The sequence below is a fragment of the Xyrauchen texanus genome, chromosome 13, assembly GCF_025860055.1.
Source record: "Xyrauchen texanus isolate HMW12.3.18 chromosome 13, RBS_HiC_50CHRs, whole genome shotgun sequence".
Lineage (NCBI taxonomy): Eukaryota > Metazoa > Chordata > Actinopteri > Cypriniformes > Catostomidae > Xyrauchen > Xyrauchen texanus.
The window spans coordinates 24,516,320-24,542,823 of record NC_068288.1 but is presented as its reverse complement, the minus strand read 5'-3'; the positions used below and the strand labels follow the sequence as shown (position 1 = coordinate 24,542,823).

The window sequence follows — 26,504 nt, the reverse complement described above, 5'->3', positions numbered from 1 at the left end:
AGACATTTGCTAATTCTATAATCATCGACTCTCGACTTCGCCGTCTCCCTGATGTTTCCCAGTAGATATTTCCATCTGGAACGACGCTCTTCTCCCTGGTGGGAAAGGCATGTGTAACTGGAGTCTGTGCCACAGGTCCAGGCCTTGTCTGCACATCCACCCTGTCGCTTCTTCGGCTTGTGCCATTCTCGACAACAAAGGGCAGGACCAGCATTCCGCCTGCAAATTAAGATTCTCCCAAACAACAGGCACTGCATTCTGCATCAAGAATGTGTTTCTCTAAAAATAATATACCCAAATAAACTTAATTATAGTAGCCTGGAGCAGAGTTTTAATGCCTCTGGAGCACCAAGCACTTCTCCTTTCTTGGTTCTGCAAAATCCATTGGCAGGACTTTTGTTTTGGCAACCATATGTTTGAAGAAAGCTACTGTTACAGAATAGGAACGCCACGATTATACGGTTTCACAATTAATCACGATTAAAAATATTAGTTAATTTAACCACAAGAATTTAGAATCCATGGTAAAAACTGTGAAATGCTTTTAGACATGGCAAAATTAATATACATAACGTATAAATATAACAGAGATATTCGATCTACCACACTCACATCCACCAAAAAAAAGCTACTTGCATCGCAGACAGAAGTCATAGAAAGACACACATCATACAAATGGAACAGGACGCTCCTCTAGTCATCCAACAACAAACTAGTAAATTTAATATTTTTAGCGGTGGTAATTTTAAAGTCGTGAATTAAAATGCTACTTTTTGTAATGTTTAAGAGTACATTTATGCGGTTACTATTAGCAAGTAAACTTTGAAAAGTTGCATCTCAAATCGTCCTAATTATTTAAAGCATTGCTTTTGCAGCCTACAAATTCATCGCGTTCAACAATAAATGTAAATTTGAATCATTATCGGACTTTAAATTGACTGTTGTGAGCAATGTTCCCGTTATTATGCATAGTCCACAGGTTTAATTGTAAGCAGTTGTGGACAGTAATTCTATAGAGGCTATTAACAATTTTTTTATTTTGGGGTGTCAGAAAGACAACTGATTGCTTTAATAAAATGATGCAGAAAAAAAAAAACAGTTGGATGCCTTGAAATAGGCAACACATTATGCACCCACAATAATCTTACATTTACACACTTTTGAAGCACTCCGGTTACATTGAAGCACATCACTGAGATCGGGAATTGCAAATAATCGTAAAACCGGTTAATCACGTTTTTTTTTCAGACGGTAATCTTATCGTCAAAAACTCAAACAGTGGCATCCCTATTACAGATGCCACCTTTCATGTGGCTTTATCGGCTCACTATAACTTTTATTAGCTTAATTAATTCACAGCATTTAGACAACTTGTCGCCCTGCCACAGTACGCCCTCTTCACTGTGGTTTACAGTATAATTGTTTAATGGCTTGATTTCCACCAGAGATATTGTATTGTTAAATAAACATGTCACTACTCTACAAACCAGAGGTTTTTAAGAGGCATGGAATAACTTGTGCACTGGTAAATCACGTCACTCACAAACTCAGCAGGTATTCCACTTGGTTTCATAAAATTTTTATGAAAAACTACTTGTATGAGATAAATAGGCACAAAGTACAAGGACATATGCTGTCCACAGACAGCACATATCAATTATAAGAAGACACACTTATAGCAAAGATAATCCTGTAACCACAACAATGCAAGGATTGTGCTATCTATATGCCAGAATTCACAAGTGTCAAAAATTCCATTCTCAGTTTAAACATTAAAACTCTAGGAGGAATTTAATTTATGTTGTTCATTTATGTCTGGGCAGCTGAGAACATCAGACAGACTTCCCCTTCTACCATTTCATCCAGCATCTTATAGAAATAGGTTGCCTATATGTAGCACTGGGAAGAAACTCTGTCTCCAGACACATTTAGATACTGCAATAAACCCTGCTATTACTTTCACAGCAAGACAATCTAAAACATGGAAGATTGTTTAAATGGTAATAGAAGAGGAAAATTAAATCTTTCAAAGAGAGTTTATTTTTTTACCTTGTTGAATCTCATAAATCCCATCAAGAACATGTCATCTGGTCACATTTCACTCCAAAATAAAAAATAAAAAGGAGAATTTCTGCACACCAAAATTATTATACCTATTTTCACATTAAATCGCATTATGGTAATTGGATAAAAAAATAAAAATTTGCTTAATTGTCCTGATAATAGAGGCAGACCGATATATCAGTTCAATCAGTGCGATAGTTTTTCATATTTTCTTCAAAATAAGAGTCCTCAGTGTGTTTTGGACTTGTTTATACTTAAGTCCCACGTTATGCACCAAATCTTCATTTTTTTTTCCTGATTAATTTAGGATTTAGTCATTGTAAGGAATGAACAAGAAATTTTTTTTTACATTCTATCAATCAATTTTAAAATCTTTCTGTCAATTAATCAGTTATAGGCCTTTCCCAACACCTTCGTTATCGGTATTGGCAAAATCCAATATCGGTCGGCCTCTACCAGATAATGTCAAATAATTTCAAAATGAAAACGAAAATTACAATGCTCTAGGGCTGGGGGGGGGGCTTGGGTAGCTCAGCAAGTAAAGACGCTGACTACCATAACTGGAGTCGCAAGTTAAAATCCAGAGAGTGCTGAGTGACTTCAGTCAGGCTGCATAAGCAAACAATTGTCCCAGTTACTAGGGTGCGTAGGGTGACGTAGGGTTAACCTTCTCATGGTCGCTATAATGCGGTTCTTCTCTTCTCGGTGGGGCACGTGGTAAGTTGCCATGGAGAAAAGTGTGAGCCTTCAAATGCACTAGGTCTCCGCGGTAATGCGCAGAGCCACATGATAAGATGCACGGATTGACTATCTCAGACACAGAGGCAACTGAGATTCTTCCTTCACCACCCGTATTGAAGCGAGTTACTATGCCAAATGGGGAGATGCCAAATTGGGGAGAAAAATCCAACAAAAAAGAAATTCTCTAGGGCTGAACAATTTATAGATATGAACTTGAAATAATAACTTGCGTTGTGTGGACTGGGAACGTATTTGCAGTTATGTAACGCAGACATGTGATCCATTCAACCAAAATGATCAAGATGGTGGCCTGTGTTATAGTGGCGCAGTTGTGCCTGATTTTCACTTCGATAGCTTTGTTAAAAAAATAAATGTTACTTTGTACAACTCTCACATCTGCGTTCCTTCAAAAGTGATGGGAAGTTTAAATGGAATTGGTGTAAAGTGACAGAACACGAGGACAATTGTATTTAAGACCGTACGTGCAACGGTGATTTTTCGCATGCACAGTAAAAGGATTTAGTCATTATCATGTTTCAGTGTGGATGAACTTTGGAAAATTCTTGAAAACGGCAGTGTGGAGAGAGCGATATTTGTTATTGGCCGTTTGCTTGTCACTCATAGCACGCTCGTTTATCAAGCCATAAGCTGTTGTTTATGCGCATGCTTGAAGGTTGTTCATGCAACCAAACGTCATGTCTATTTACATTTAAATGCAACATCAAGTGTTATATTGAAAAAAATGTTATATCGTTATCGATAAATATTACCCTCGGTAAATACCGATACCGTTTTATCACCTAGCCCTAATCTAGAGCATGTTTTCCAATGACATAAATTTGAATCACTACGTTTTTTTATTTTATGTTAATCATATTGCTGTTCAAATAGCATACATAAAAGGCAAATGGAAAAAAAAAAAAAGCATTCATAAATGCAACCAATCATATAATCTGTTATAAATTAAATAATATGTACATATACCAAGGTGTGAAGTTATTGAGAGTAATAAGTGTTTGAGATATTTAGGGTAAAATTATGATTATTTAATTGGTCATGTGCTTGATTACAAACATGATGATCTCTTCAGAAACCCTGCATTGAATTCCTCCGTAAACGGCCCTGACGAGTTTGGTTCATCCTGCTAAGCTAGCATTCCAGGCATTATCGCCATAACCTGACCTGAGAGTGTGACCGAAAGCACCTGGTGTGTTTTAAAATCAGAGAGAGGCAGAGGTCTATGTTTTAAGCTTTTAAGCAGGAAAATCCTTTCTAAGGAAGAAATTCTTAGATGTCAATAGCACTGATATCACAGTTTCATATAAGTCTATTCATTGTTTCAGCGATGAAACAAACAAATAATTATTTATTTTACAGTAATACTGTATAAATTTGATATATAAAACAGGACAGTGTTGACAAATGTGTGAGCAGTGTGACAACAGGAATCAGAAGACACTCCCACTCCCAGTTCAGCCCAGTGAAACAATACTATCAATGAGCAAACACCACTGGTGCATCCCTAAATTCTAGAGTGCAGTACAATTAATACATTTCCCTCAATTAATTCCTGACTCCATACAGATGTGAAGCCTTTCATTCTGGACCTTAGACAGGGTACACAAGGCAGATGAAAACATGGCAGAGAGGGATAGATAAATGGGCTGTAAAATTGGTTTTACTGTTTTAAGGTGCCATACAGGTCATGTCTTATTTTAACCCATGATTTTATTTTTTGTCAACTAGAATTTTGGAGATTCATCATCTGAAGGACTAATACCATGGTACATAACAGCACACAACTTTGAACAGACTGTTCAAGGGTACGTATCCCATTGTGTCCTTCTAAAAATAATGCGAAGCAATTAACAGAGAACGAAAAAAACAGTGACGTCATCATCACATGACATCTTTGTTATTTACACCAGCATCGTAGTGAAATTACGTTGCTGTGGAAAAAGCTGCTTAATGACCGGACAGCATGCATGGGTAAAGAGTTTGCCGCTTACACTGCGCATGTAAATGTGGATACTGCTTTCCCACAATGAACTGCTTTCTGGTGTCCTTGTAAATAAGCTCAATGAGTTCAACCCTATTCACTCCGCAGCAACACACAAAGCGATAGGATGCCATTCTTTTTCAATGAGAGCAGAGCAACTTCCGGCGACACGAATGACAGAAACCATTGGTGAAAAGATGTAGGTGTAGCGTGTGGTACGACAAAGTACAAAAAAAAGTAGATATTTTAATTTATGCAAATGAGGAGTGACATTCAGGAGCGACTACCAAAGGGAGGGAAGGCAGTGCAGCTCACTTCATCCATCTCCTTTGACATACTGATGCCAAGTGCAGGCAAGACAGAGAAGTTATAATGTTGTGAGGGATTTCACTGTTCTATACCATTTGTCCACATGCATGGACATAATAAAGTCATAATTTTTTGTCAAAATTGACATTGAGTTCATTTCAAACATATATGAGATATTGTTTATATTGTTAATAATATGCTGCAATGGGGCCCGGGTAGCTCAGCGAGTATTGATTCTGACTACCACCCCTGAAGGCGCGAGTGAATCCAGCCAGGTCTCCAAAGCAAACAAATTGGCCCGGTTGCTAGGGAGGGTAGAGACACATGGGGTAACCTCCTCGTGGTCGCTACAATGTGTGGTTCTCACTCTTAGTGGGGCGCGTGGCGAGTTGTGCGTGATGCTGCAGAGAATAGCGTGGGCCTCCACACTAGGGTTGTGCCGATGGACGATATCATGCGTCCATCGTGATGGCTGACCAACATCACGATGTAGAGCCACCATCGTGATGCCACGCCCCCTTTTGCGAATCTTGCTAGTGTGACTCACAAATCCTAGTCTCTTCTATAGTTAACCTAAAAACTTTGCAGGGATTGCTCTGTAAATTAAATTGAGAATATAACTAATGCATATATGCTATTTTAAATACTGTAGTATATGCCAGAGACGTGACGTGTTAGTCTGTGAAAATACCGTGTCAGGCAGGCTGCACAAATATTGATCCTGACATTGTTAGCTTCTTGTCATTTTTTTACATGTCTTACACTGTACATTTAGATTAAAATATTTTATTTTAAGCCTTTATTAATTAATTATTAGTAGTTGTAGTGTCTCAGAAAATCTTGCTCATTGTCACATAGCTCTTGTATACACTGAAGCGGCAGTTTAAGATAAACCCAGACCAGCTGAACGTCAAATAACTTTTGTCTGGTTAATACTTTTAAAGAAAAATTTCCTTGGCCATAAATCCATAATGTCAAATCAAATGAAAAAAAACAAGGTGAATATGAATAACACACATTTATTAAAACATAGAAGAACAACAAATAAAGAACAAGAAAACGGAACAACACTCAGACCGAAACTCGGCATTAAACATTTCACTTATAATTAGCAGCACAATTAACTTCAGCACAGGCTACAAAATAAATTATGTTATTGAAATATTGTAAAGTGGTCATATGAAACACACAAATGAACGTTTAAAAAATAATATGCAAAATCGAAGCTCCGCAACGGATGGCGAAAAATGCGTAAAGAAGTCTAATATCTTTCACCATAGACCATGTTTAAATTTCGATGTTTCTGGCCAGAAATACCAACATATTCACTTTATCTGGTTTTAATAAGCTGCGGATTGGAGTAACCACACTACCCGCTGTGCTGAAGACCCGCTCTGATGGAGTACTGGTAGCACATATGCACAGATATTTCCGTGCTAATCTTGCCATGAACGGAAACCTTTTGTCGTTCGTTTTCCACCAAGTCAGCGAGTCCTCTTCCCCATCAATGGCCATTTTCTGCAGGTACATGGTCATTTCTGCCTCGACCTTTTGCTCATCAGTGAGTAAAATAACGAAATTATAGTTTTTAAGTGGAAAATAGTATTTATGTAAAGAGATATATAAAAATAAATAGTGCACAACTCTTCTTAAGTGAAAGCTAAAAAAAAATAAAAAAATGCTTCACGTGTCGTGCAACCTACTGATAAAGCGCCGACGAGTCATTAGTTGGGTTAGTAAAATAACGAAATTATAATTTTTCATATAATTTTTGAAAATTATATGAAATTATATACCCCCCCCCACCCCCACCGACGATATCATCGTCCATCGCAATGTTTTACTGTCAACATAGTCAACTGCCAATTTAGGGGACATCGCCCAACCCTACTCCACACTCACTATGTCTCCATGGTAACGAGCTCAACAAGATCTGATTCCTTGTCAAGCTAGAATAATATCTTAGTTTTATCAGCAGTACCTCTCATCTGTTATCAGATTTTTTAAAAAGACATAGACAGTCGTGCAGTTCACCCACCAATAACGCTAAAGTGTCAGGAAACAGGAACGCCCACTAGTGTCTACACAGTACAGAGTGGAGGCATCCAGCGACAGTCGCTGGTGGTGTGAACAGGGCTTTAAAAGGAAAAAATATCTGGTTTTGGTGTAAGTTAGATGAAGGGTCCTTGAGCTGTGAGGATTCCCAATACTAATGATAGGCCAAAATATCAGCCAGGACGATTAATCAGCCAAAATTTGGCTATTTAAAAATTCTCTGCATTGGCCGATAACTGTGCCCAATTCTGTCTAGAGTCGGTTCCAGTCTTGTCTATGGATAATGCCCATTTTGGTTTTCAAAAAAAAAAAAATCCTACTCTGCATGAAACAAAGGTCACCTTCACCAAGCCCCATTTAACAAAAAAACTTGCACTCCCCTAGACGATATAATGAAAACACCAAGGGAAGCAAAATAGCAGTGAGGGGTTCGCACTCATGTGAATAAACTTTTGGCGCTGGCATCACAGATTCCACTTTCCAGAATAACTGAATTTGGTGTGCTTTGTGACCACATATAAAGGCTTCCATTTGCCAAGCGGCAGGCCTGGCTGTGGCCATTGCATAACAGAGCCTGTAAAGAATAAAGGAGAGCCGCTAGGGCATGGGGATGGAGGGAGGAAAGACACAAGGGAACTGCTACCTCCATTGGGCAGCTTTGTCTGGGTCCAATCACGACAGAGTCCCTCAGGCATTAGTGTAAGCATGCCTGACATTGCACTCATTCCACAGTCACAAAACCCTTCCCACAGTAACTCCAATGGGGCATGTGGACAGAGAAGAGTGGACTCTTATGGAGCCACCTTAGGAAACCAGCAGACAGTCTTTGCAGCAAGTGGACACGGATTGATTTAGCTGTTTACCCGACTATTGTCTTGCTGTGGTGAAGCACCCTTCCTGCCACAAAGCTGCCATTCTTGCACAGCATTATAGTAATATTTCACCAAAAAAAATTACAATTCTGTGATAATTTACACACCCTCATGTCATTACTTTTAAACTATGCTGAACACAAAAGATGTTATGATGAATATCTTTGTCCGTCTTTTCAAAACTGTGGTATTTGATTGTTCCTCAATTTAAAGCTTAAAAAAACCCACAAGTACAACGTGATCTCATGAGAATCCGTATGTATTCTTAAGTAAAGTTTGGTTCTAGAAAACGTACATTATTTTACGTTTACATGGACACCGAAATGTACAATATTGATGTATTGACAGCATCTAAACATCATCGTTTTATGTATTAACACCTACAGAAATTTACAAATGTTTACGTGTGGTGTTTGAATGTATTTATATTGAAAACTTAATTGAATTAATAATTTATAAATCAATGAGATAAGTTAAATGCCATCACTTTTATTTCATGCAATTGACATTATAATGACATTTTAATGGTTTCATTCAATCACTTTAACCAAAACTAAACTTTAAAATATAAAAATGAATAAAAAATGTTTGCCATGGGACACAAAAACAGTTTTCAGAATATGCCAAAAATCTAAATAAACCACAAAAAACACCATAAAACAATACAAAAATGAATCCTCCGTCTCCATCCACTGCAGCGCCATCGCGCCCGTTGTAACAGTCAGCCTGCATTGGTTACGTTTTCAAAATTAAAAAAAATTGCTGCCTCAAGGATTACGACCAGCAGTTTTATGGCAATTTCGAACGCTCATTGGCTCTCAAGTGTCTCGTGATCATTTGCGACATGCCATATTCTGTAATGTATTTGTTTGAACGAGAAATGACAGCACTGTTATGGAGTGCATCAGGAGAAGATTTACAGCGATTCATTATTTAAAATTCTATTCTTCACCTCACACAATGCTATTGTAATGCCATCAGGGAGCACATCGTATGCAGCGCAATGCCCTTTGGACTCTTTTTGTACAGAGTTTTTCTGAATAAATTTTTGTGATTAAATTGATCTGCCTTTTATGTGTTTTATATGCTTAATAAATGGTTATGGTTAGGTTTAGAACTAGGTGTGGGATTAGTGGCTGTAAAAATATATAAATCAGTATATTGTCACATAAATTATTGCTACTGTACACTAATCTGCTTGTTTTCATATTTTTGAAATGTGGTTATGTTTAATGGTAGAGGTAGAAGTAGGGTTATAAAACAGTAAAAATATACAAATATATTAATAATTGATTCATGTATTCAAATATATTTGTAATTAAGTCATCAATATTTTACATTTCTAAAGCTGTAAATACTTAATGTTTACGTTTTAGATGCTTTCAAATGTCCATATTGTACATTTTAGTGTGCATCCAAACGTGTACGTGTTTAAATGTTATAAATATTAACGTACAAATAGCTACGTGTATATATATACTGTATATATATATATATATATATATATCCGGCTGACAAATATCACAAAATTAATTCCTGTGACTCGTGCATCTTCTGAAGGTTTTGATAAAAACCCTTGTATTTTTTTTAGCCACTAAGCCATTTTTCAGTGTAAATATTGATACACATGCCACTGTGTAAATGCACAACGGACGTCAATATTTTCATAAAACAAATGGTGTAGATTTCAGGACCTTTCTCACCAAAATCTATTGCAAGACTCTGAATATAACACACAGGCTACTTGAATGATACTTTTGAGGCAAATTTTAAGGTTAAGCGAGGCACTATCAACTGCCATTGTATTGAAGAGTTCTTAAGATTTCAGCATAAGAAAGTTATATGGGTTTTAAATGACATGAGGGTGAGTAAATTGATAGATTTTTCATTTTTGAGTGAACTATTCCTTTAAAGGCAAAGCTAAAAATAATAAGACCTCTTTTATATTTGTACATTTATAGCACATTATTGACATAATACTGTAGAAATGTCGATTCTCGTTTAGTGAATGCAGTATTTTGACATTGACTTTGTCTGGGATGAAGAATTTTCAGATTGATTGTCATAAATAAACACAGAAAAACAAAACATATACACACAGAATCAATCTTAACCCCCACTATTACCCCTCTCGCTCCCAATCCCACCTTGGCCCCAACAACATCCCAGAGGTCGCAAATTATAAAAAGACACACAAAAAACTAAAAATAAATAAACAAATACAAAAATATTATACAAATAAAAATCACCCATCTATAAATTATATACTCACCCCATTTCTACACGAACCCGTTCTACTCCCCATTCTACTAAACGACCCCTCCTCAAAGGCCACCAACCATCCCATCTAAGAGCACCACTCCTGAATGGAGGGTGCTCCAGCTGACCTCCAGCCCCTTAAAATGATCTGTCTGGCAATTATGACACTGGTTAAGACCCACCTCTTAATGTGTCTTTCTTATCGCGGCTTCTAATGATTTACAGGGCAAGACAGAACAATAATGGGGAAAGAGGGCAACCCTGCCAGGTGCCCCTATCCATAGTGAAATAATCTGAAATTAATACATTTATTTGCACCGCCACTACAGTTAAATTATTCCATCCAATAAACATACTCCAAATCCCATATATTTCCAAAATCTTTAAAAGATAATCCCATTCTACCATATCAAACACCTTTTCGGCATCGAGTGAGATGGCAGCGACCGGAGTCTGATCATTCACCACTGACCACATGATATTGATGAAACGACTAATGTTATCAGAAGAGCTGCGGCCCCGAATAAACACCACCTGATCTGTATGTATTATCAGAGCAAATGCAACCTTCTGTTGATGTAAGAGTTTCTTGCATTCTTTGAATCGATCACATTTCCCTCTTGTCGAATTTGCAAAGACTGGGAACAAGAAAATGTTGTGATTCTTCCAAGAAAGCCTTCCTTTGCTCCTCGCCTCGTGAGATCTTTATCAGATGAAATTTGGCCAGAATCGATCGGAGCTTGTCTCCCTTAGAGGATCTCAGAGCCGGGACTCCGTGAGCTCGTTCAATTTCCAGCTTATGGCCTGTTATGTCAAGCTGACTCGGGAAGAGCTTGACTAGGAATTTCACCATATCTTGGCACTCATGCACAGGAATTCCAACAATTCGGACGTTGTTTCGCCTGCTACGAGTCTCCAAATACTCTAGTTTTTCCAAAACGCGTTCCAAGTCTATTTTGGTTGCTAGTGGCTTAGCAGCTAATTCCCTCTCCAGTGACTCCAGATAATCAATCTTTCTCGAGCCGTTCCCGATTCTTGTAACTAACTTAGAGAATTTAGTTTCCATCCTAGTAATCGATCGACGTATTACAGCAAGATCAGAGTCCCTGGTCTGCGGGCCTGCCAGAGGTTTCAGCTTGAGCATGTAAATGTCTTTTAATATCTCCAGAGCCCGAGGATTTTGAATTATTTGCCTTGTTGACTTCAAAGAACAGATATGTAGCAGGGTGTATCGAATCTCACTGGTTTATAAAATGATGAAAAACTAACAAAGTGCGCAGAGCTCGCCATTTACACGTCCGCTCCTCGCGTGACTCCACAGGGATGAAGAATTTTAAGATTTAGACTTTTTTGCATTTTGTGCACATCCAACACTGTGTGATTTGCAGCTCGAATTGCAGTCATGCAACAATTTCAAGCAAAGACAGAAAAACAATACCAAAGACTTGTTTTACCCTTTTTTGAAGGAAGCCACACTCAGCTAAAATTAGGAACAATTCACCACAGATCCATCCTAAATGACAGCGACCAGTAAACACTAGGGATGCACCGATACCACTATTACTCTTCAGATCTAATTCAGATATCGGAAGTCTCAGTATCTCAGTGTTGTTTTTGCATAATCACGTTAGAATAGCTTTACATTATTGTGTGGAACTAATTGGGTGTACTCTTTAACATGTAAAGAAACACAAACCTCTAACTACCATGTTTCAATATAAATGTAAAGCTTATAAAGAAACACTTTATTATTAACTAGCTAGTATACTGGATAATGTAGCAGCAAACTTAACAGTAATTCCAGTATAAGTCATCAGTAGAAAATAGGCAGTTTTTTTGGGCAACATTTTTTCAACTTGTATATGGACTTTAAAAGTATTCAGATTTCTTTTTTGTTCAATTTAGTTTTAAGACATCAGCTCACTTTTCATTCACACATTTATTTGTTGGAATATAAAAATATTATAAAAGTAATACATAGTAAGATACATCAATACATCACAGTAGTTTAATTAGCTTCTTATTCAAATTCATGTAAAATGCACCTCCAGTGCCATTCTAAATGCATATTATAAGTGAACTGAACTTTTGAGCATCTACATCTGAGATGTTGTTCGTGAGTAGCAACTTGACAGGAACGAACATGACTAACACTCGGTATCGGATTTGGATCGGCCTCGTCGGACCGATACCCGATCCGTCTCATAGCTTCAGTATCAGAGCTGATACTGATCCAGATATCGGATTGGTGCATCCCTAGTAAACACTAATGGTTAAACCTCATTAGAACTGGCTTCAACCTTTCGAATTGTGTAGGTAGAAATGCTACAAATATTGTTAGAATTTCAATTCTTCAACATAAAAGGTCAACCCTCAATGACAACATAAGATCTGATTCATTGGACCATCTACCAAGCTCTTTGACTACTTAGAGTAACTGTGTGTGTGTGTGAGTGTGTGTGTGTGTGTGTGTGTGTGTGTGTGTGTGGAGGGCCAGGTGCTGGAAGATGGCCCTGTTTCACAGAGGAGATCCAGTGGTTTCCCAGGTGACTGTGCAGTGATTTCACATACTCATTCCAATTTTCACTAGAAGTCGTCACCTTGCATAATAAAACCCAAACTCATGTCCACTAGTACATAGTTGCTGCTTAAGCAAGGTGGTGTAAAACAATTAGGCCATGATCAATTCCATGGTGGGGCCATGATGGTTTGAAACGAGATGTAGGGTTCACAAATTATTAAGGTTCTAAGCTTCCAAACAAAACAAATTCACAAATAGGGGTTACCCAGATGCAAATGATCAATACAAATATCTTCAAAATTGACCCCAGACTAGAATAACCTGTTCTGTTTGAGAGAACAATAGTTAAAAGATTATCATATTATTATTATTATTATTGTTTAGGCAACAAAATCCACAATGGAAAAAAATAAAATCTACACACACTTTTGGACAATTACAGTAAGGAACACTTCCAAATGTAGGCTATGAATTCCACTGCATTCAAAAACAAAATATCAAACCTTTTCTGCAAAGCATCAGGAAAAAAAAAAAAAAAGTATTCTAGACTTCTCTCAGAAAAAACATTTTTGCAATTACTAATAATATTTGCAACATAAATTAATGTCAGTCCCTCAAGTTCACATAGGTGCTGTGGCAGAGTAACTACATGTGTATTTCTTCATTACATTAACTATGAACATGTTTCACAAAGTTTGAAAACCAAAAAGTATTAAAAACACTTTACAATTTTTGTAATGTGACACCTAACAACTGCCTCAATGTGCATTTTTTTTTTTTAAAACTGTAATTAAGCCAGCTTAGTATAAGTGAATGGTTATAAATGGGACAAATACATGACCTTTCTGGAGGGCACACAGCAATGACCACATGGAGAAAGAGAAAATTTATTCTGCTTGAAACAGTAAATTGTATCATCTTATGTAGAATATATTCTTCCTTTCCTTTTTTTATATTTTACAAATATAATTTTCTCTATGCGTTTATTTTAGTGCTGCAATATTTGGACAAAAACTCATATTGCAATTATTTAGAAAAATATTGTGATTGGGATTTGAACTGATTATGATAGACAATTTTTATTTTATGTTTTTCACATGTTCTGCTGCCTAAAGGCTACTGGGCTTTTCACACTCGAGTCATTTTAACCCTTGTGCTGCGTTTCATTTTTTTTACCTCATTTGGTGTTCCTGGTCAAAAATGACCGGCCTATTAAAAATTGCTTATAAATCTCTCGTAATACTACATTTTTACCAAATATCGGATTAGATCTTTGTCAACTTGTTTTCTTTAAATTAGCACAGGTTTTGTATTTCTTTTTAGAGCTTATTGATCGTAGGCCTCATTGACCTTAGCTGTTGACTGTTGTGTGTGAAAATCCCAGGTGATCAGCATTTACAGAAATACTCAAACCAGCCCATCTGGCACCAACAATCATCCATGCAATTATCTAATCAGCCAATCGTGTGGCAGCAGTGCAGTGCATAAAATCACACAGATACAGGTCAGGAGCTTGAGTTAATGCTCACATCAATCATCAGAATGTGTAAAAAAATGTGATCTCAGTGATTTGGACTGTGGCATGATTGTTGATGCCAGACGGGCTGGTTTGAGAATTTCTGTAACTGCTGATCTTCTGGGATTTTCAAGCACAAAAGTCTCTAGATTTTTCACAGAATGGTGCCAAAGACATCTGTCAGTCATATAACTGCTCTGTCTTGCAGTTTCTAATTTATTTTGATTAATTGTGCAGTCCTAGCATGAGCCGATTTATTGTTACATATTGTTTTGTTCTATGGTGTTGTTCTTTCCAAAGGAGGAAATAAATGCATTTTGACAGCAATTAAGTATATAGTCAAATTTCAGCACTTTTAAAATCTTAGATTAATTGCGATTAACTATAAAAAAGTTGATTAATCATGATTAAAATTGTTAATCTACTGACAGCACTAATGTGTTAACCCACTCTATGCCAACAGTGCTGGTTTTTGAGGGTTTAAGGTAGGGCTGGGGCGGTATGGATTTTTTCTAACCGCGGTTGAAAAGCAAGATATTACCGCGGTATAGCGGTAAACCGCATTAAATACATTACATTGGATCAGAGAAGTCCCCCCCCCCCCCGACAGACTTTGGCGCACACATCAGAAATCGCTTTTGATAGACAGACTTTAAATATTGTCACCTACATCCGAAGGAAAAAAACGAGCACAATTTTAAATAGTCAAACTTTCATCAAGCAGTAATTTGGCATGAACTAATCACTGTATAGATTTCCTTATTTAAGATTATTCTCAGATACATTCGCATTGAAGATGGGTCAGACATGATTTTGACCACTTTAATAAGTTTTGTTTTGTAGAAAGCCTTTCTTTAACTTAAAATTTCGTTTTGTATAAATTGTATCTTAATTTTAATCACTGTTTCATTAACTAATTGCCTGGAATTAATAAATAAGAAGCAAATATAGCAGACATATAATCAGCAGCAGGACGTGGAAGCGCCGATGCGATCTCTTGAGCTGCCTCACAGACATGAGAAATAAATAGAAATCTTAAAATGCATTTTAAACAAAATTCAAAACAAAATGATAAAATTTTAGGCTACAGTAGCCTAGTAGTCAGGTTTGCCGATGTGCGTTACTATTTATTTATTTATTTTTATCCCTGTGCGCCAATCGGAAACGGACTTCACTGCTGATATTCTGGGGATACAATATAGCCAATAGGCTATAGCCTATAGGGACTTTAGCCTTTAAAATATCTTTGCTGCGTTGGATCAGTCTCCTTTCTAGAACAGCCAAGAGCTTTGTAGCCTCGCGGCAGCAGCGTCTTGCATCGCTCAGACCTTAAAACAGTCAGCGCCGCGGATGCGGTTTTGAAAATTTATCAAAAAACGTTGGTGCGGACAGATGAGTTTTGTGATGCGGTTGCGGATTAAATAATAATAGCCCATCCGCGCATCTCTAATACAAATGGAATGTTATTATGTATCATGGAACATTGCGCTCCCCAACTCGCGAAAGGTCGGATTTGCTCCATATTTTGATAAGTTTTGTTTAGAAAACCTTGAATCCATGTAGGCTAATATCATTAGACATAATCCATATCATTAGAATCAATGAATCCATGTCATTAGACACAACGAATCCATGTCATTAGACACAACGTGCACATGTGCAGGCCAATGTTTTTTTTTGTTTTTGTTTTTTTGCGGTGACGACGGTGACAAGCTCAGACCCGCGGTTGGAGTCACGTGACCGCGGTATTGCGGTAATGCGGTAACCGTCCCAGCCCTAGTTTAAGGTGGAGTTGGGTAGTAGGGCTGGGCGATATATCGAATATTAACAATATTATCGAGATAATTTCGAATAGAATAACAGAAAACGAGATTACAGTGTTTCATGAAATGCTGAACATTGTAAACTGTCAAATACAAATAGACCTTTTTCACAGACGGTAATGACACGTTTCCACCTTATTTAGCAGTGTAAATCAATCATAAAAGTTTTTTTTTTTATATATTTATATATTTGTTTCAGTTTATATCATTATTCTTTGGGTTTTATTACCCTGGATTCAGTTTTACATATTACTATAGCTACGAGGGTGTTTCTATTACAGTTGCTGAGAGGGTGACAGTAAATTTAGCATCTTCTCCGACCGCTCTGTTTTTTTCCTCTTCTGAAAAGTCAAATGTAATAATGGATTTTTTCTTTTGTTCTAGGAGCAAATGGGTAAGTAAAAATAATATTTGCTGTGGTCTACCATTCACCGCTGTCGAAGTTCACCCTCAATTGTTTACTTCCGCATACCAAAACCCAGAGTGTGAAAAAGGTCTATTGCCTTTTCTTTTTCAAAATAAAAGCTCCTTGTTAAAAGTAAATACTGCAGCAATTTCTGTCAAAATAAAAAAACCCAGGTGAAGATTAAGTAAACAGGATAGAAAAATATTACTTTTGTATAATGCAAATCTAACAAACAGAATATTAATGATAATTCAGCATTATATTAATCAACCTGACATGTCCCACAGTAATAATTTTGTATTATGCAATGTTCAACTAGGGCAGGGGTTCTCAACCTTTTGCAAGCTGGGCCCCCCCAAAGCTGGTTCATTGCAGTTGGGGCCCAAGTGCCCCCCGCTTTATTGTTGTTATTATAATAATAATAATAATAATAATAATAATAATAATAATAATAATTGGCAGTAGCACCAGACTTCTAATGTGAGCTTGCAGGCATTATTATTATTATTATTATTATTATTATTATTATTATTATTATTATGAGTAGTATTAGGCCTATCATCATTACTAGGCTATTGCTATATAATTATATGTGGTTACATGCTTTATTTTTGTTGTTATTATTATTATCATCATCAGTAGGCCTATTATCATTACTAGGCTATTGCTATAATTGGGAATTGGCACCAGACCTCTGATATTAATTTATGCTTTATTATTGTTATTATTACTAGGCCTAATAGTAGGCATCATCTAAATTTTTTACAGAAGCTTGCTGGTAGGTGATGTTAATGTGAGACCTGAGCCTGCTTTGCCTTGCAAAGATCCTCAATTCTTGGCTCAATGTTTGATAAACATAGCCTCAAATCATCCTCGATTTGTGCACGATTGTGGTATTTCGTTTTGAGCGCAGTCATTTTTGAGAATCCTGTCTCACACAAATATGTTGACGCGAAAGGAAGGAGAATCTTCAAGGCGACGTCACAGAGTTCAGGGTATTCCTGCATCAATGCTGCCCAGAATGACGAAAGAGGGCAGGAGCTAAAGAATTCCTTCAGTCTACTGTCACTCTTCAGCTCAATAAGCTGTTCCTGCATATCAATTGATAGCTCGTTTGCTGTGCACACAAATGGATCTCGAACCCACGCAAAAGAGTGATAATCCTCTTTAAAAGTACGTCGCAAATTGTTTTCTCATTTCTGACAGGTGCTCAGACGCTGATTGAAATAGGGAAGAGAAATCTTGTGATGTGCCTGCATCAGTGATAAAGTCTGCAAGGCTGGGGAACATGTCGCAGTTCCCTCGACTGATGCGGCCATGCCAGAGGTCTAGTTTTTGTGTGAAGGCGTGCACTTTGTCTGCAAGGAGCAAAATATGAGTTTCGCGGCCTTGCAAAGACAGGTTGAAATCAAACAAATGAGCGCCGTTTTCTGAAGTCTATGAGCGCAGCACACACAAATAAACTAAACTGACATACTGCAGTTAAATTTCAAAATGTGGTGTTTTTATATTTATAACATTTGAATACAGTTCAGCAACATGCATCACGCAACCTGACGACCAAGAGAGCTGACAATTGACCATCACTTAATTTACCATCACCTCACAATTGAAAATGTGACACTGATTTCGACAGTTCAACAAACAAGTTTTACTAATATTAAGTCACTTACATTTTAGACGAAATAATGACTGTTTTGGTCTATTTTAGCAGCGAAAATAGATCCGATGAATCCAAACAAAGATCACAGCATAGCCATAGCGCATCTCACAGCAATACTCAATCGTGTTTTGAATGATTCAGTGTTGTGAACGAATCGGTTGAGTCAAAGACTCAATGACCCATGCACAAACATCTGTCTCATTCTTGATGAATCGGCCGTTTGAACGAATCGTTTGAATGAACGACTCAATGACTCGCTTAATGAATCCGCTTATCACCTGCATTTGCGCTCACTATCGACAAACCAATCAAATTTGTTCAAAACCTTTTTTTTTAAATCAGTCCCAAAACATTTAAATTTTTATTCAGGAGTTATGTATATACAAAACTATAACTTTTTATGACAGTAGTTTAGTGCTAAAAAAAAATGTGGCCAAAAAATTTTTTTTCCCAGTTTTTTTTCCCTTCCATCGTAGCCTACTCGCGCCCCTGCGGGAGAGTGTCCGGGGGGGGGGGGCACCCCACCAGTTGAGAACCACTGAACTAGGGTTTCAGAAAAAGTCAGTGAAGTAGCTTTGCACAGTAAAAACTTTTGAAGGTAAATAATGCATTTTATTAAGCTACTACATATAGTGTATGAAATATAAATGTAAAGTGCATATCAATGAAAATTATTGAATTTCATTCTCCCTTGTGTTTATTTAATGAAAAAACGAATTATCAGATTTTATTTAATGTCTTTAAATACTTTATCAACTTGGCTACAATAGCTGTTTGGATGAAATGATGGTTCCTCTGATAAAACAAACAAACAAAACCCACTTTTGAGCCATTTGAAAGCAAATACATAATTATAATATATATGTATAAACCTATTGGGTAGGGGGAAGGAGAAAGAAGGGAGTAGAGAAAAAAGGGGATAATGGTTTTGTACACATATTATGCTTTACTCTGTCTCATGTATAAGAATCAATTAAAAAATATATATATTTAACAAGTGCGTAAATGCTTTTTTTCTTGAAACAAATGCCACTATTAATATTTTGTTAAAATATTTTTGAGTGTGGATTAGGTGTCTCCACAATTAAAAAATAAAATAAATAATAGGCTAGTCTAAAAACAGTAGTTGAGAATCACAACCAATTATTTTTAGATAAAGAAAAAAGGCAAATAAAAGCAGAATTAGGGGGAAGACATATCAGGTCAATAGAGCATTAGTAACTCAGATGCTCAACAAACAGAAAAACATTCACAGGTTCCATTTTGAATACCTGTCATTCATTATTTTTTATATGTATATTGTTTCCATTATAGAGATTGCAGGAAACAATGAGGAAAAAAGTGATTGGAAAATCTCATGAGCCGAACGAGCCCATGTCGCCAACATGAACATCAAAGCTCAATATGTTGGAGGATGTGCGCTAACCAACAGGCTACTGTCCACATCAAACATCTTCTGTAGAACTCCTTATATACCACTTCTGACATAAAATATAAGATTTCACAGACTCCAATCAGCTTCACATTACAAAGCATGTTACATGACTCTGCCCAGGGAAGTCTTCAAGCAGATCAGGTTTTTCTTATCTAGATTCATTTGAAACTACTCCATTCCCTCTTTTGAAAAAAAAAAAAAAAAAAAAATGGAAAAGTGGAAGGAGGGCATGAAAAATGCTTCAGAGTGAAAATGGAATATGTAGAAAGCAACATGAAAGCAGAAGGGAAAGTCTTTCACTTTTGTGCATGCTGCTGACTCCGTGACTACAACAGCAGTGTGACTGACTTATGATAACAAATAGTGGATGACCAATATGGGTTTTTCAATGATTGATGCCATTTACCGATAGGCTAGTGGAGTTGCCGATGGTTGATAAATGCCAGTATTATGCATGTTATATACACTCAAAAAAATATTTTTGCCAAACTTTAAGATTTACGCATTTCAATTTCATGACAAAATTCCACCAAATTAAATTGGGAAATCTTTGATCTAATTTTATTAATAAAGCTTAAATAGAGTATTCAAAAATGTTATAGAAGTTTGTTATGAAATTGAAATGCGTAAATCTTAAAGAAGGGCTTAATTGTTTTTTTGTTGAGTGTAGGTTAATAAAATGTGTATATATACAGTATGCAATTTCAAGACATCAAATTTATTGATGGAATACAAGGAATTTGTATATTTCTAAATAGCTAAAATATGACCAAAATTATGAAAAACTAATGATAACATAAAAACATTTAAATTCATATTTCCGTAATTTAACAAGTTAAAAGGAACCCTGTATAATTTATAAAGGCATTAGCTGAAAGAGAATTTCTTTCATTTATGGAAGCAAAATAGTCATTATGTTTGAAATATATCAACATGAATTGGAATCGGAAGCTTGTGAAACAGAATAATGATTGTAACGGATGGGTGAGAAGAGGCGGGAACTGGCAGAGCAGTCAATGTTAACTTTAATAACATTATTAACTCAAATCAATTTAAACACATAGACAAACACACACAGCGAATGTAGCAATGTAGTCATTCAGCATTTCAAAAGCTATAAATATGCTTATCATCTGTGGTGGGGTTAGAGCCTCTTTTCACACGAGTGTCACACAAGCCACCACAGAACTACTCGTGCAAGCGATCCACTCTCCACTGTCTAATGCATCTCTGGAGCAAGCAGATGCGCAAGCATCAATCAGACTTATCTCAGGAACATGTATATTGAGGCAGGACAGTGCAAAGCGGATCACTTGAGAGAGGTTATGCGCAACATTTCTCAGGTGAAGCCAAGCTTCAATCACCACACACAGAAGTGTTTCAGATGAAAAACATTAAGCTCTTACAAAGCGCTTCAACCAGACTTACCTTGATATTGTGGTGCAGACCTAAAACATTAGTGGCCCATTTAAATTACACTGAGAATTTTCTAATTTAAAGCACCATGGAATTTAGGGTGTGTTCACACTTGTAGTTAGGTTCTCTTGGTCTGGACCAAAAAAGAAAAAAATACATTTAGTCCTGGGTCGCTTAGCATTAACTCTGGCATTATTAACACAGAACCAAACGATACAAAACCAAAGGCATCAAGAAAAAGTCACAACCTGATTGGACAGCTATTATGATGTATATTTTTTGACGGAACTAGCCGATCATCCAAAACAATGCTGGCTGCTGGGCGAAGTGCTCTCGTTATATTTATAGATGTATATATGGTGGTATTTTTACCAGCAGAGAACCAACAAAGAGCTAATAAAATGTGTAAAGGAGTCAAAACAGCACCAGCAATTCCTCAGTTGCACACACAAACGAAGATATGCTGCAAGGAAGGCAGTTCCAACGCCTGTAACGAACTGTAGTGGGCAACATAGGTCCTATGATGAGAAGATCCAGGTATGCTTGAGGTCAGTATTAGGCAAATGACTTCCTGTTGTTGGTCCGTTTATACGTCTTTGGTCCATGTTGCATTTCTATATCAATCGAAATGCACCAGAGTTTGTTTGGAAGCGGACCGAGACCCACTTTTCAGGTGGTTTCGGTCTGCTTGTTTGGTGTGCACCAAGGTTCGTGTGACAGCGTTCACATTTGTTCAAATGAACCGCACTAACAGAGCAATCGCACCAGAGTTCACTTTAATCGAACCAAACCTGCCAAGTGTGAACACACCCTTAAAAATATTATTCTGCTAAACAGCAAGAGATTCTAAACAGCACTGACTAGGACAAGAAACAACACTGTTTCATGCACCAACATAAATTATAAAGGCCCAGGTGTACTTTGAATTTGTGTATTCTGGATCGGCTCGCGACTGGTTGACCGCGTTGCCTTTGTGAGTATACTCGTCTGTTCGCGATCGAAAACGAATGTGTTTGACGCATGCCCATAACAACTTCTTTGCGATACTCTTTTTGTAGAGTCAATGGCCGGCACATGCGTGACGATGCGCACAGATGATGTCCGCGAGTTCTGGCCGGCCCATGGTCAGGCCACGCTGACTAGATTATGACTACATTTACGTCACACATACTGTGCGTGGAGCAACCAGCAATGCGGACGCATGAAGTATACATTGGCCTTAAGACTTTTTGAACTACACATGAACATCCTTAATAAAATTCACTGTAAACTATAACCAAGTAAACAAAGTTTCATATTAAATGATCTCTCATGGGAAATCCATTAGACTGGCAGAAAAGTGGCAAATGTTGGCCACGATATAATGAAGGGGCCCGTGAAAAACGCTGCCACAACAACCCCTATTTTACTGCCATTCATTATAATAGTACAAAAACAAAAGACATTCTAGAGATTAGAGTGAAAATTTGAATAGTTACCAGTTCCCCTGAGAATGTATCCTCTGTGCTCAGCACAATGACACCATCCAATGAAACGGTGTCACACAATGACAGAATTGCCTTTGAGGTTGCGAGCTACTTGCTCATTGTTTGGCTGAGCGGCCGACCACACAATTCAAGATGAAAAAGAGTTATAACTTTCCCAGTGACAGCAAATCCCCTCTATTTAATTTGCACAAGGCTTCTAGTGAACTCGTGTTTAAATGACTGGAAGTCTGGTTTCTCTGCTGGTGAAAATACAGGCCTCACACAGCACGTCCACACTGCTTTCCCAGCGGCCCAACTAGCATTCCATACATATCTGCACATGGAACTCTTGGAGCTACAGTTCAATTCTCTCTTTCATTTGGACACTGTTTACATTATGCGACCACTTAAAACAATGAATGGAATGAAATGCCAAGCTTTTAATAACTACAATACTGACTTATTTCAATACGTGATTTCCAACTCAACTTTCAGCAATAAGAACATACAGCAGACTATTTTTAGGAATACTGCAATAATGGTGCATGCTTCCTGTTGAAATGTTTGAAATTTTCAAACATAAAGCCAACAGACAACCTCCCATTTTATTATATTTCAACCATTGCATTTTCAAGTAAAAAAAATCTAAAATTTTGCTGCGACCCACCCACTATTAGTTAGAGCCATGTAAAATTCCATTTAGTTTTAGCCAAGATGGCTTTTGTGGAAATCATGCAGGTTACACATGAGCAAATGTTGGTATCAACTTTTATATTTGACTGACAATCAAAATAAATTGTGAGGATTGGTAAAGGGAGATCTAATTGAAATGAAACCCATTTCATACATAAAGAAGCCCAGCTCTATAATAAACACGTCACCATCATCCCTGACATTTACCAAGGCAATGGAGTTATTCTCCAAACTTAATGTAGCCATAATGGTTATTATCTTGCCAATCATTAAATGGCAAAATTAAATTGATTGTTTAATGGGGAATTATTACAGTTCTCAAAGAGAAATGAAGCACTATCTGAGAGAAGCTGTTAAGTGATATTGTTTTAAATGATCCATCACTGTAATTTTCTGTACTCAGCCTGCTTTAATGAACTGAAAAGGCAGTATTATGAGTATCCCAGTTTTGTAATGCATTACATTTTGTGTGCCACCGTTAAAGGCAACACATGACTGGCATGCTCTGTCAGGTATTACAGTAATTCGGTGACTCTTTTTGAACTTCAATGACCTTTTACACCATCAAAAAGCATCCAATGGGGAACAACAATAATGCCATCATACTTTCCAAGTGCTGTAACATGTTAAATCCAACCCAACAGTCGTAAACAAGACAAATGGATTTATTTAACAGTACAATTTAAGATTAATGTCATCCAATTAGAGATTTAAACAACAATTAGGCACAGTGATTTTGAGTAATTGGTCACTAGGTAGTTTAAATGGCCAATAAACTGGAGTCCATGATGAACAGAAATGCTTTTCACTATATATTATTTGCACATAATTTGATTGGGTTCTATTGGGTTATAGACTATTTAAATTCACGTTCAACAAACCTCTTCTCTTCCTTCACATTGCTTCACTGTATCAGCTCTGGACTCTGAAATGAAAACACTTCCATCCCAAACTGTGCAACTTCCCTCGCTTCTTAATCATCACTTCAATCTGAGCCCCCGCCCTCCACAACCAAATAATCATTAAACTTCATCCAATAAAGCGTACAGCTCCACTCGCGGTCACGTTTACCTGTCTCTGGGGTCTATCCATGACGTTTGTCGAGTGTTGTGGTCAATGTAAAAGACTCTGCCATCATAATCCCTGGCTTCCTCCCAGCCCGGGGGCAGCGGCAGCTCCGAGCTCTCTCTCCGCTTACAGCTGCTCACCCACGGCATAGCGCTGCTGGGACGGTAGGGGGGTCGAACCCCCTGCCTTTACTCCAACAACAAATATATCACAAACTTCTGCTGCATTACAAATGTTGAACTCCCATCGACTCTCTGAAAAACACAAACTGCACAACGAGGTAACGAGCGGGACTTAAATCGACACAGGCTGTCCTGTATCCACCTTTTCTAAAAACTTTTGCGGCGTTGTCATGTCTCTGTGTGTCGGTCCTCCATGTTTGACTCTATCTACCATCTTTCATTCCACAGTGTCCATATTCGGGCAGGCACATTTGCATAGTCACCGCCCCCACACGCATACGCATATGAAACCGAGCCAATAGCGACACACATATGATTTGGGGATTTTTGTTGATGGATACAAGCATTGTTTTTATTTTATTTTTATTTTTGTACACACCCTCTCAATTTATAAATGTAAATAATTGTTAATATAATTCCTCAAAGCAATGTTCAATCTCAATGGACACATTTTAAACTATTTAGAATTTTTTAAATCTTGTAATTCGTTTCTTTAGATCATTAGAAGTGTGAATATGCTTTAATACGTACAAAATAAATATCATTATTATTATTGGTTTAGTAATATCGCTATAATCTGTGCTTGGATATTTTTCTGGTAAAATAAATATTCCGGCCAATCTCAGAATGAAACCAACGATTTGTGGGACCATGAGTTCACATTGTCTTAGTATAAGAGCGACATCTAGTGGAAAAAATCTCAGGTCACAGGTTCTCAGGCTTTTCTTTAAAAAGCAACACGTGTAATATTTCTCACTGTATCCGTAGATAGAAGTCTTCATTTGTTTCATCACTTATATGTTCCTGAAGACACTGACCAACCACCGTTATTTTATTCACCTCAGTTAAAAATAATTGAACTCTTAGTTCTACAAAAATTTTTTGTCATATAAAGCCTATTCATTATTTGACCCTCTTTAAAAAAAAATGTTTATAAATTCTGAGGATCATATAAATTCACTGACATTCTTAACTGGTTTAAAAAATGCATTTTAAAACTATAGCATATCTATTAATATAAAATAGCCCTCATTGCTTCATGTAATGTTGATTTTAACAATGATAATATGCCATTTTATTTCATAAGCACTTTTAAAAACAACTGTAGTTGACCAAAGTGCTTTCCTGATCATTAAGAAACATAAGAAACATAAAATCAACATACCTCATACATTCAAAAGACATCATTGCCATAAATCATTGCCTCTCTATTAGGATCTAATAGTTAGAGGAAGAATGTTCTAAACATTGGGAGCAACAACAGAGAAGACATGATCACCTTTAGATTTTAATCGAGACCGTGGGACAGATAATTGCATTTGACCCAAAGATTTCAGAGGTCTTGCGGTATGATTGGGACAGATACTATCCACAACGAATTGCAGCTAAGCCATATAAATCCTTGAAGACAAACAACAGAACCTTAAAATCAATTCTATATTGAACTCATAGCCAATTGAGAGACCCCAGCACTGGTGTAATATGTATATTTTGTTTGGTATCTTTTAAATTCTGTTTGGTCATTTCAGTCTAACACCTGTTATTTTTTCATCTACTTCTCCATCTGTCTCTCGTCCCCTGTTGCATAATTTAACATTTGATCCTGCTTATGACTTCCATGCATATTAGATAATGTGGTGTACATTAAGAAAAATGGGACCATTTTTGACAGTCATCTAATTGACAGTGCTTAGTTTACCTGAATTCACCCAAACATGTAAATACATTAATATGGCCTCTCATAAATTAAAATAGAAAAGAAAAAAAAAAAAGATTGTCATATATGTTAAACCTTAATTCTATGTATCATAGATGATCATATATGTCCTCAACTCACTGGTCCAGTTCCTTGTTATGCTGTTTTCCTGTGAAAGTCAATCTTAATTGTCCTGTGTTCATCCTCTTCCATTTCAGTGTGTGTGTGTGTGTGTGTGTGTGTGTGTGTGTGTGTGTGTGTGTGTGTGTGTGTGTGTGTGTGTGTGTGTGTGTGTGCGTGTAAATAATGTGTTTGTTGAG

General features: G+C 37.0%; 1 pseudogene; it reads right to left on the bottom strand.

Moving 5' to 3' along the window:
* LOC127654227 (protein WWC3-like) overlaps positions 1-24,689 on the bottom strand; it is a 105,570-nt pseudogene extending 80,881 nt beyond the window's left edge.
* Positions 24,690-26,504: the final 1,815 nt, after the last annotated feature.